Genomic DNA, 12,469 nt, shown 5'->3' with positions numbered 1-12,469 from the left:
TTTATTTTGAAAAAATACGTCATGTTTCTGTAAACAGAAAAAATTTGACTTTCTTTTTTTCCCAATTTGGATGCCTTTTATTTACTTCTCTTTCTTAATTGATCTGCCTAAGACTTACAGTACTAATTTGAGTAAAAGTGGTGAAAGTGGGCATTCTTCTGTTATTTCAGATGTTAGAGGAATAACCGTCAACATCTTTCCATTTAGTAGTTATCTGTGGATTTGCCATACATAGCTTTTATTGTGTTGAAACACATTCTTTCTATACTAACTTTGTTGAGAATTTTATTATAAAAGGATGTCTCCCTTTCCGCGCTACCTACAGAGGGGTCCATACGGCGTTGTTCTGGATTCCCGTCGTAACTTAAAGGGAAACTTTCACAATGTCCGGAGCCCTTGATGTCCTGCAAATGAAGGAGGAGGATGTCCTTAAGTTCCTTGCAGCAGGAACCCACTTAGGTGGCACCAATCTTGACTTCCAGATGGAACAGTACATCTATAAAAGGAAAAGTGATGGCATCTACATCCTAAATCTGAAGAGGACCTGGGAGAAGCTTCTGCTGGGGGCTCCTGCCATTATTGCCATTGAAAACCCTGCTGATGTCAGTGTTATATCCTCCAGGAATACTGGCCAGAGGGCCTTGCTGAAGTTGGCTGCTGCCACTGGAGCCACTCCAATTGCTGGCCGCTTCACTCCTGGGACCTTCACTAACCAGATCCAGGCAGCCTTCCGGGAGCCACGGCTTCTTGTGCTTACTGACCCCAGGGCTGACCACCAGCCTCTTACGGAGGCATCTTATGTTAACCTACCTACCATTGCTCTGTGTAACACAGATTCTCCTCTGCGCTATGTGGACATTGCCATCCCATGCAACAACGAGGGAGCTCTCTCAGTGGGTTTGATGTGGTGGATGCTGGCTCGGGAAGTTCTGCGCATGCGTGGCACTATTTCCCGTGAACACCCGTGGGAGGTCATGCCTGATCTCTGCTTCTACAGAGATCCTGAAGAGATTGAAAAAGAAGAGCAGGCTGCTGCTGAAAAGGCTGCAACCAACAAGGAATTTCAGGGTAAATGGACTGCTCCAGCTCCTGAGGTCACTGCTACTCAGCCTGAGGTGTGCAGGTGTGCAGGTGCCCTCTGTGCCTATTCAGCAGTTCCCTAGTGAAGACTGGAGTGCTCAGCCTGCCACGGAAGACTGGTCTGCAGCTCCCACTGCTCAGGCCACTGAATGAGTAGGAGCAACCACTGAATTGTCTTAAGCTGTTCTTGCACGGGCTCTTAAGCAACATGGAAAAATGGTTGATGAAAAATAAACATCAGTTTAAAAAAAAAAAGGATGTCTTTTTTTTTTTCAAACACTTTTGCATTTATTGAAGTGGTCACATACTTTCTGTCTTTCATTCTTTTAATGTGGTTTATTATATGTATTCATTTGTATACATTGTACCATCCTTGCAACCCTGGGATGAATGTCACTTGACCATCATGAATAACCTTTATAATGTAATGTTGAATTTGGTTTGCCAGTGCTTTTTGAGGATTTTTGCATCTATGTTCATCAGAGATATTACCCTACACTCCCGTTTTCTTTTAGTGCTTTGTCCTTGTCTGGTTTTGGTATTAGGGTAATGCTGGCCCCATAGAATGAATTTGGAAGAATTCCATCCTGTCCAGCTGGCCCCATAGAAGGAGTTTGGGAGAATTCCATTCTGTACAATTTTTTTGAAATAGTTTGAAAAGAATGAATAATAATTTTTATTTAAATATATACAAAAAATCAGCAGTGATGCAATTAGGTACTGGGTTTTTCTTTTATGGGAAACGTTTTATCACTGATTCAATCTTGTTAGGGTTTTCTATTTCTTCATTATTCAAATTTGGTAGGTTGTTTGTTTCCAAGAACTTATTCATTTCTTCTAGGCTTTCCGTTTTCTTGGTATATATTTGTTCAAAATTGTCTTTAATGATTCTTAATATTTCTGTGGTAACAGTTGTAATATCCGCTTTTTCATCTCTGGCTTTATTTGGTTCCTTTTTTAAATTTTAGCTAGTCTAGCTAAAAGTTGTCAATTGTGTTTACCTTTTAAAAAATCCACCTCCCTGTTTTGTTGACTTTTTTACTCTTTATTTTGTTTATTTCTGAGCCAATCTTTATAATTTCCTTCATTCTTCTAATTTGGGTTTCTCTTTGCTCTTGTATTTTTAGTTAACTGAAGTGTAACATTGGGTTTTTTATTTGAAACCATTATTTTTTTTATGTAAATGTTTATTGGTACAAAGTAGTCTCTTTAAACTTCTTTTGCTATATTCTATAGGTTTTGGTATGTTTTGTTTTTATTTCCATTTGTCTCAAACATTTTAATTTCTGTTTTAATTATTTCTGTTGACTACTTGCTTGTTCAACAGCATGATTAATTTTCATGTATTTGTAAAATGTTCAAGATTTCTTCTGTTATTCATCTCTAGTTTCATAGAACTGTGGTTAGAAGATATTTGATATGATTTAAATCTTCTTAGATTTGTTCATATTTGTTTTATAGCCTTATATAATCTACCTGAAAGAATGTTTCATGTGGATTTGAGAAAAAACTGTATTCAGTAGCTGTGGCATAGAATATTCTGTACATGTCTGTTAGGTCCATTTGGTCTCAAGTACAGTTTAAATACATTTTTTCTTAATTTTTTAAATTAAATTAGGTAGGAAATTACATGGGTAATGTAAAATTGTCCTTCATACCCTGTTTAAGGCATATTTATTATTATACTGAAATGAGGTACTATAATCTTTCACCTAAGTTCCTGAATTCTTGTGGTGGATTTTTGTGTGTGGATAGTTGTTCAAATTGATGTCTTTGTTGGAGGATAATCCCTGGAGCATTCTACTCTACCATCCTGTCCTGCCCTCTCATTACATAAGCAACTCTTTAAATAACTTAATTAGCAAAAACCACACATATGTGAGATAAAGAAATGAAAATTGGGAAGTAATTAAATAAACTGATAAAATTGAAACTATAAGAAACTAATATTTTCACCTTTATGGTAAGAAATGTGAAAAATTGGATGAAATAGATAATTTTCTAGAAAAATGTACTTTACCAAAAATGACCATAAAATACATGGAATATCTCAGCAGACTAATTTGCACAGAATAATTTGAGAAAATTATCCAAAAGATCACCCCACCTCACATAAACAGAAACAAAAAGACTCAGGTAAAGGTTTATCTGGAAGATCCCATCTAACTTTAAAAAACAAACAAACAAACAAAAAACAGTTTACTTCAGAGATGGGAGAGGAATAGCATTAGGAGAAATAGCTGATGTAAATGACGAGTTGATGGGTGCAGCAAACCAACGTGGCACATGTATGCCTATGTAACAAACCTGCACATTGTGCACATGTACCCTAGAACTTAAAGTATAATAAAAATATAATAATAATAGAGTGTAGACATGTAAGGACATTCCCTATAGTAATAAAAAAAACTCTGAAAAAAAATGCTTCAGAGCATGGAAATAAATAGAGCCTAAACCTATTTATTTTTCATGAAACTACTTAAGACTCATAGAAAATTTCAAACAACAGCACAAAAAATAAAACTTCAAACCAATCTCATTTAGAAAAATAGATGTAAAACTCAACCTAAAATATTAGTAATTCAACAGCACATTAAAAGAGCAAATCCATATTGACTATGATTTGTTTCAGGAATACAAAGACAGTACGGTAATAGGATACCTGATAATTTAACTCATTATCATAGCAGACCTAAGAAAAATTTTTGATTGACTCTATAGATGCTGAAAAGCATATTGCAAAATTCAACAATTTCTTGATTTGTAAAATAGTTCATAAAATAAGAATGCATGGATATTTTCTTAAGCTAATAAAATTCACACCCCAAAAGCAGCATTATGCTTAATAAGTAAATAATAGATCCATTCACGTTAAAATCAAAAAGTAGATGAGAATGTTCACAATTACTCTTATTATTTGATGTTAACTTAGAAATACTAGCTAAAGCAATAGACCTCTGAAAGAAATTAGATATAAATTGCAGAGAGGGATGTGAAACTATCCCTATTTGCAAGTGATAAGATTGTATTTATAGAAAATCCAAGTAGATGAAATGAAAAAAGTAATTAAAAGCAGTGAATCAGTGAGGTGCAAAATAATACACAGAAATTAATAACTTTGATATGACTGCATAACCACCAATATGGTTATTATTGAAATGGAATAGAGAGTGTGATGGAAGAAGTCACACCTTAACAATAGCAATTAAACAGACTAAATATGTAAGATGTGTTAACACTTATAGGTAAGTTTTATATAAAGAGAAAACTGTAAAAGCACTAATGAAGGACAAAAAAGAAGAAAAGCAATATATACTATCCTACATGTAATGATCAAAAACATAATGTTATTAATCCTCCATAAACTAGTCTGTAAATTTAATACAAACCCAATAAAAACACTAACAGTGTTTTATGGAAAGTTAAAAAAACTGATTGTCATGCCCGTAGAGAAAAATAAACAAGTATATATAAGACATTCTGAAAGAGTACTAAAAAGGGAATAATTATATGAGGATTTGAAAAATATAAAACTGTAATATGAGACCCATTATAGAAAAAAGAATCTGAAGTTTCCTCAGAAAACTAAAAATAGAATTATCATATAATCCAGAAATCCCACTTCCAGATATACATTTTGAACATCTCTAATCCAGAAATTCAATATCCATTCAGTATGGCTGTGATTTTTGTCATATTCCCAAAGGATTATAAATCATGCTACTATAAAGACTCATGCACACGTATGTTTATTGTGGCACTATTCACAATAGCAAAGACTTGGAACCAACCCAAATGTCCATCAATGATAGACTGGATTAAGAAAATGTGGCACATATATGCCATGGAACACTATGTAGCCATAAAAAAGGATGAGTTCATGTCCTTTGTAGTGACATGGATGAAGCTGGAAACCATCATTCTCAGCAAACTATCGCAAGGACAGAAAACCGCATGTTCTCACTCATAGGTGGGAATTGAACAATGAGAACACTTGGACACAGGAAGGGGAACATCACACACTGGGGCCTGTCATGCGGTGGGGGGACTGGGGAAGGATAGCATTAGGAGAAATACCTAATGTAAATGATGAGTTAATGGGTGCAGCAAACCAACACGACACATGTATACATACATAATAAACCTGCACGTTGTGCATATGTACCCTAGAACTTAAAGTACAATAATAATAATAATAATTCAATATCCAAAATGCTCCCAAATTGGAGTTCTGAGATGATGTCACAAGTGAAAAAGTTCACATCTGATCTCATGTGACAGGTTGCAGTCAAAACAGGTACACAAGACACAGGTTATTTAGTACCCCCAAGGGAAAAAAGATTTTCCCAGCTTCTCTCAGCTGTAGTATGTCTTTTCTGTGCATGCCCAGATTCCTACAAACAAATATGCCCACAAAATGCAATACAATTGTGTGTGTGTAGGCTAGATGCACCAACAAGAGGTTTCCCATGATGCCCCACATGGGACCAAGACCTACAGGTTTTACTCATTATTATTATTTTTGGTTCATTCTCTGTTGTGTGATTGTAAAGACACAGTGTAAAATATCAAGAAGGCGAGTGCCATTGTGGAAAACAGTGTGGTGATTCCTCAAGGATCTAGAACTAGAAACACCATTCGACCCAGCCATCCAATTACTGGGGATATACCCAAAGGATTATAAGTCATGCTGCTGTAAAGACACATGCACACGTATGTTTATTGCGGCACTATTCACAATAGCAAAGACTTGGAATCAACTCAAATGTCCATCAGTGACAGACTAGATTAAGAAAATATGGCACATATACACCATGGAATACCATGCAGCCATAAAAAAGGATGAATTCGCGCCCTTTGTAGGGACATGGATGCAGCTGGAAACCATCATTCTCAGCAAACTATCGCAAGAACAGAAAACCAAATACCATATGTTCTCACTCATAGGTGGGAATTGAACAATGAGATCACTTGGACACAGGAAGGGGAACATAACACACTGGGTCCTATTGTGGGGAGGGGGTAGGGGGTAGGGATAGCATTAGGAGATATACCTAATGTAAATGACAAGTTAATGGGTGCAGCACACCAACATGACACATGTATACATATGTAACAAACCTGTATGTTGTGCACATGTACCCTAGAACTTAAAGTATAATTAAAAAAATTTAAAAAGTTGAAAAAAAAATCAAGAAGGCCTGCAGATACTTTTATGAGTAACAGTGATAAGATGAAAGCATTTATATTTAATAAATATAATTTATTTATAATGAGATAAATTTATATATAAATTATTTACTAACAAATATAATTTATTTATTTAATAATTAAATAGAAGAGGAACCACATGTGTTTATCTTTGACATAGAAAGTCAAGTTGTTGGAGAAACAAGATAGCAGTGCAAGTGTGAAATGTCTTACAGAAGAGTATGGTATTGGAATGAGCACCATATATGACCTGAAGAAAAACAATTATAAACTTTTGATGTTTTAGGCTGAACATGATGAACAGAAGTTAATGAATTTTTAAGAAAAGTATAAACTTAAAAATCAAATGAAGATCTTCATTGTATTTTGAAAGAATGGATCCATGATCACTGCAGTGAACACATGCCACTTATGCAGATCATGAAACAAAGAAAGATCTATCACAATGAACTGAAAACTGAAAAGAACTAGAATATTCAGCAAGCTAGTTTCAGAGATGTAGAAAAAGACACAACATTAAACTGTTGAAATTTGTGGTGATACCATATGTTTATTGCAGCACTATTCACAATAGCGAAGACTTGGAACCAACCCAAATGTCCATCAATGATAGACTGGATTAAGAAAATGTAGCACATATACACCATGGAATACTATGCAGCCATAAAAAAGGGTGAGTTCATGTCCTTTATAGGGACATGGATGAAGCTGGAAATCATCATTCTGAGCAAAGTATTGCAAGGACAGAAAACCAAACACTGCACGTTCTCACTCATAGGTGGGAATTGAACAATGAGATCACTTGGACACAGGAAGGGGAACATCACACACCGGGTCCTATCGTGGGGAGGGGGGAGGGGGGAGGGATAGCATTAGGAGATATACCTAATGTAAATGACAAGTTAATGGGTGCAGCACACCAACATGGCACACGTATACATATGTAACAAACCTGCACATTGTGTGCATGTACCCTAGAACTTAAAGTATAATAATAATAATAAAATTTTTTTAAAAAAGAAATTTGTGGTGATAAAGAATCTGCTGTCATAAAGCAGCAGGGAAATTCAATGACAAGTTTACCAAGGTCATTGCTGATGAAAATCTGATGTCAGAACAAGTCTACAATGATGATAAAATATCACGTTTTGGAATAATTGCCCCAGAAAGTCACAGACTACAGGCGAAGAGACAGGAATTAAGGATGCAAAGCACAGAATAACGCTGTTAGGATTTGCTAATGCAGCGGGCATGCATGAGACTAAACTTGCTGTGATAGGCAAAAGCTTGCATTCTCACTGGTTTTAAGGAGTGAATTTAGTACTCGTCCATTATTATGTTAACAAAAGGGCATGTGTCACCAGGGACATGTTTTCTGATTTTTCTCAAACAATTTTATACCAGCAGCTCATGCTCACTACAGGGAAGCTGAGTGGAAAATGGCTGCAAGATTTTGTTATTCCTTTATAACTGTTTTGCTCATCCTCCAGCTAAAATTAACATCAAAAATACTGTTTGTGCAATGTACTTTTCCCCAAATGTGACTTCTTACTTCAGCCATGTTACCAGGGTATCCTTGCATCAATGAAGAGTAAATATAAGACACTTTTCGAACAGTATGCTCGCAGCAGTGAACAGAGGCATGGGTGTGGAAGGTTTCCAGAAGGAGTTTAGCATGAAGGTTGTCCTATATGTTTTTGCTAACCCTTGGAACACAGTGACTAAATATACAGTTGTGCATGCCTGGCACAACCTCTGGCCTGCAACTATTTTCAGTGATGATGGTAAACAAGGAAGTGACTGAATAATTACGTATGAAAAGCGAGAACAAAACAATGTCTGACCTCTTTACATATGCAAAAAATATACCCTCAGAGTCCATCAGTAATATGGAGGAAGTGACTATCAAAGAAATTTTTAATATCACTAGTGAGGTTCCAGTACTTCATTCGTTGACTGATGGTGAAATAGCCAAAATGGCTCTTAATCAAAGTGATTTTGATAATAATCAAAATGAAGATGATATTGTTAACACTGCAAAAAGAAGGGCCTATAGATAACATGGTGAAAATGTGTACTAGTCTTATTGAGGACTAGAATGTGCGCATTCATAATAGAATAAGAAATTATGTCTGTTTATAAAATCAAAGAGAGACTTCTAAGACAAAAACTGTTGTTAATGAGACAAATGAATCTGGAGGACAAATTTTAAAAGCCAGCCAGCAGAACGCCTCCTCATCCCTCAAGGACCCATTTCCTGGTCCTTCAAGTGCTTCTGATGTTTCTTCTCATCTAAAAAAAAAAAAAAAAAAAAATACAATGTACTATAACCTTTTAATCAAAACACAGCATCATGGGTGGAAACTAAAATGCTGCTGTGGTTTGTTGTTTAACAGTTAATACAAGTATTATGATGATGCTACTGTGCTATTTTGTCACTCTGAGCATATTATTTTTCACTGTATTAATGGCATGTCATAATTTTTACCGTTATTTATGTGTGAATACATGTGAGAAAATGATTGCTTATCAGTAGCATATAAATTTAGAGGGAGGAATGATGGTGATGACAAACAACCACAGATTTTCCACGCGGGTGGTTGAGATAGTGACATCTTTTCTTTCTGATGATTCAATGTATACAAACGTTTGTTTCATGCATAAAATCATTAAAATATTATATAAAATTACCTTCAGCCTATGTGTATAAAGAGTATACGAAAGAAACATATTTGTATTTCAATTTGAGTCCCATTCCCTACATGTCTCATTATGTATATGTGAATATGCTAAAAATGGGAAAAAAAATAAAACTACAAACACTTCTGTTCCCAAGCAGTTTAGATAAAGGATACTCAACCTGTGTCTATCCAGAGGAATTTAAATCAATATGTACAAAAGATATCTGCACTCTGATGTTCATTGCAGAATTATTTAAAATAGCCAAGATACGGAGACAACGTAAATGTGGGTCAATGGATTCATGGATAAAGAAAATGTGATATATATACATAACATAACACTATTCAGTCTTAAAAACTAAAATTCTGTTCTTTGTAGTAACATGCATAAATGTGTAGGGCATTATACTAAATGAAATAAGGCAGGCATACACCCACAAAAAACAAATACTGCATGCCCACACTTACATGTGGAATCTTAAAAAAAGTCAAACTTATAGAAACAGAGTAAAATGCTTGTTACCAAGGGCTAAGGGAATGGGGTAGATGAAGATGTTAATCAAACGGTGCAAAATTTCAGTTAGTTAGAAGGATTTAGCGATCTACTGCACTCAATAATTGTTGCATGTTTTAAGATTGCTGAAATAGTAGATTTTAAATGTTTTCACCACAGAAAATAAGTATGTACAATGATGGATATTTAAATATAGTTTGACGTAATTATTCAAGAGTGTAAACATATAGTAAAATATCATATTGTATGCCATAAATATATGATGTATGTAATTATTATTAGCCAATTAAACATTAAATAAAAGATACAATTAAACTTTAAAATGGAATGTTTGTTACTGATACATGAATAGTCAAACGATGAAGAGAATTTGACATCCAGGAATGGACCTCAATGCATATAAGAATTTAGTATTACACAGGTGTCACTTCAAGTCAGTGCAAGAACACAAACCTGTTTTATATAGTGTTAGCAAAACTTGAGTAACCATTTGGCAAACAACAGAAGTTGGGTTTGTACCTTAAATCATATATCAGTATACATTTCAAATGAAGTAGTAATTTAAATGTGAACATAGCTTTACTAGATAACTAGTAGTAAATAATAGATAACTTGCATAAATCCATTGAGTGAAAGAGGCCTTTCTTCCGCCTGCCTCCACAAGGACATGTTCTACATTTATTACATTTTTGGACTAACTGTAATCTCAAAGTCACATCTTCATACATCTATTTCCTATGTGTTGATGTCACCTAGAGTTAAGTGAAACGTTTGTTAAATAAAGACTGTAAACAAGTGTTTACCTGTATTTTAATCTATTAATTGATATCAGGAACCTTTACAAAATGAATTTCAATTAGACTGCAAGAATAAGTTTTAGTGACCTATTGCACTACATGGTGACTACAGTTAATGATAATATATAGTATATTTCAAAGTTGCTGAATGAATAGATTTTTAAAACATTCTTGTCACCAAAAAATAAGTTGGTAGGATGATGGATACGTTAATTCGCTCGATTTAATCTTCTTACAACATATACATAGAGGAAAACATTATATTGGTCCCCGGAAATATACGCAATTATCATTTGTCAGTTAAAAGAGTAAAAAATATAATAGAAATGATTAATAAATTTGATTTCATGAAATACAAGCAAAACTTGTAAGGCTAAGATCAAAATACAAAACGACCACAACAAATGAAAACACTGTGAATAAAGTACAAAAAATGACACAGAACAAAAATGTTACTTTTATCATCAGGAAAAAAAGAATCTTCTTAATATATAAAGAATACCTGCAAATGGAAAAGGTAACTATCCTCACTTGTAATAAAAGAAATATTAGTTAAAACTACTTGAAATTTCTCTTTTTAAACTATCAGATTGGCTATAATTGAAAGTCTTGGTAATAAACTTATTGGCAAAGCTTTATATAAATAATCACTTTCATTTGTTACTGGTAGGAATACAAATTGGAATGCAATTTGACAATATCTGTCAAAATTTCAAATACCTAGATTTTTTTTGCCCCAAAATTCCATTTCATGAATTAAACCCATAAATGGTCCTGTGTATGTGTAAAATGAAGTGTTACATAATGTTATTTATTGCAAAAGTATTTGTTAAAATGATGATAAAAAATCTCAATGTGAATTGATCAAAAGATGAATAAGTCATGCTACATTTATATATTGGAGTACAATCCTGTTTTAAGAAAGAACAAGGGCCTTCTTTAGAGAGACAGTTTAATGCAATGTTTTAGGCCATTTAGAGAGACAGTTTAACGCCATGTTTTAGGTCACTGATATTAGAACAAGTCTTCCTGGGTTCCTGGCTTCCTGGCTTCCTGTAATCCTGGGTAAGTTCCTAAGGTTCATTTTCATCATATACAAAATGCAGATAAATACTAGAACTTACTGTTTAGGATTTTCATCAACCTTAGATATATTAGCTCATTTCAAATGTAGTAAACACTATATAAGCATTAGCTATTTCTGCCATTGTTGATTTGCAAAAGTCTCCAAAAATGGTTTCAAGAAAAAATATAAGTAAAACACACGTTACTGTGTGTTGCCCATTGTTTGAAAGAAAGAGTGTAAGGAGATACATTTGCATTTTCTTGCTTATACATAATTAAACTCAGATATACACACATATCTATGTGTGTATATACATATAACAAAGAAATTAGAATATAATTTCTAAAAAATTGAATAAATCACTGATTTCTATATAAGAAACAGTCATTACATTTGGTGATGTGATGGAAATTGGACAAATGAGGCACAAGGGTGGAAGAGGTATTATTAATGGATAGTTGAATTTTGGACCGTGTCATTGAAACCCTGTTACATGGTGAATTGTGTTCCCGTACACTGCCCCCGACCCCGCATAAAAAAGGTATGTTGACATCTTCATTCTTCAGAATGTGATGTTATTTGGAACTAAGGTCCCTGCAGACATAGTTCATTAAAAGGAGGTCATACTGGAGTAGAGTGGGACCGTAATCCCGTACAACTGCTGTTCTTATAAAAAGAGGAGAAGAGATACAGACACAAGGGGAGAATACCTGACCACAGGGGCAGAGATCAGAGTTTTGCTGTCAGAAGCCAGAAGCTAGAAGGCAAGGAATGCCCAGGACTACCAGAAACTAGAGGAAGAAGAAAAAAAAAAAATCTCCTACTTACAGCCCTCAGTGGAAGCGTGGCCCTGCCAATAACCTGATTTTGAATTTCTAGCTCACAGAGCTCAGAACCGTGGGACAATAAATTTCAGTTGTTTTTAGCCACCCAATTGGTGGCAATTTTCTACAGTAGTATACATATATAGTCGATATTATCTTGACAATTAAATATACATATGTAGTATATATTATCTTGAAAGTTGTAAAATGACAGTTTCAATAACATAGTACTTCTTACTTAGTATTGTATCTATCACTTCAGATGAGAATTTTATATACTTTTGAGCTGAACTCTG

The 12,469-nt window shown here is 34.3% G+C and overlaps 1 pseudogene across 1 annotated transcript; it reads left to right on the top strand.

Annotated features, from left to right (window-relative positions):
- The first annotated feature begins 309 nt into the window (after window positions 1-309).
- LOC117077990 lies at window positions 310-1,260 on the top strand (annotated as a pseudogene). Its single transcript, XR_004434887.1, has one exon. The product of XR_004434887.1 is annotated as a 40S ribosomal protein SA-like (transcript).
- The last annotated feature ends 11,209 nt before the right edge of the window (window positions 1,261-12,469 follow it).

Source organism: Trachypithecus francoisi, unplaced genomic scaffold, assembly GCF_009764315.1.
Source record: "Trachypithecus francoisi isolate TF-2019V2 unplaced genomic scaffold, Tfra_2.0 Lachesis_group6, whole genome shotgun sequence".
NCBI lineage: Eukaryota > Metazoa > Chordata > Mammalia > Primates > Cercopithecidae > Trachypithecus > Trachypithecus francoisi.
The sequence above is the reverse complement of the archived record's forward strand: the minus strand, read 5'-3'. Positions and strand labels throughout refer to the sequence as shown.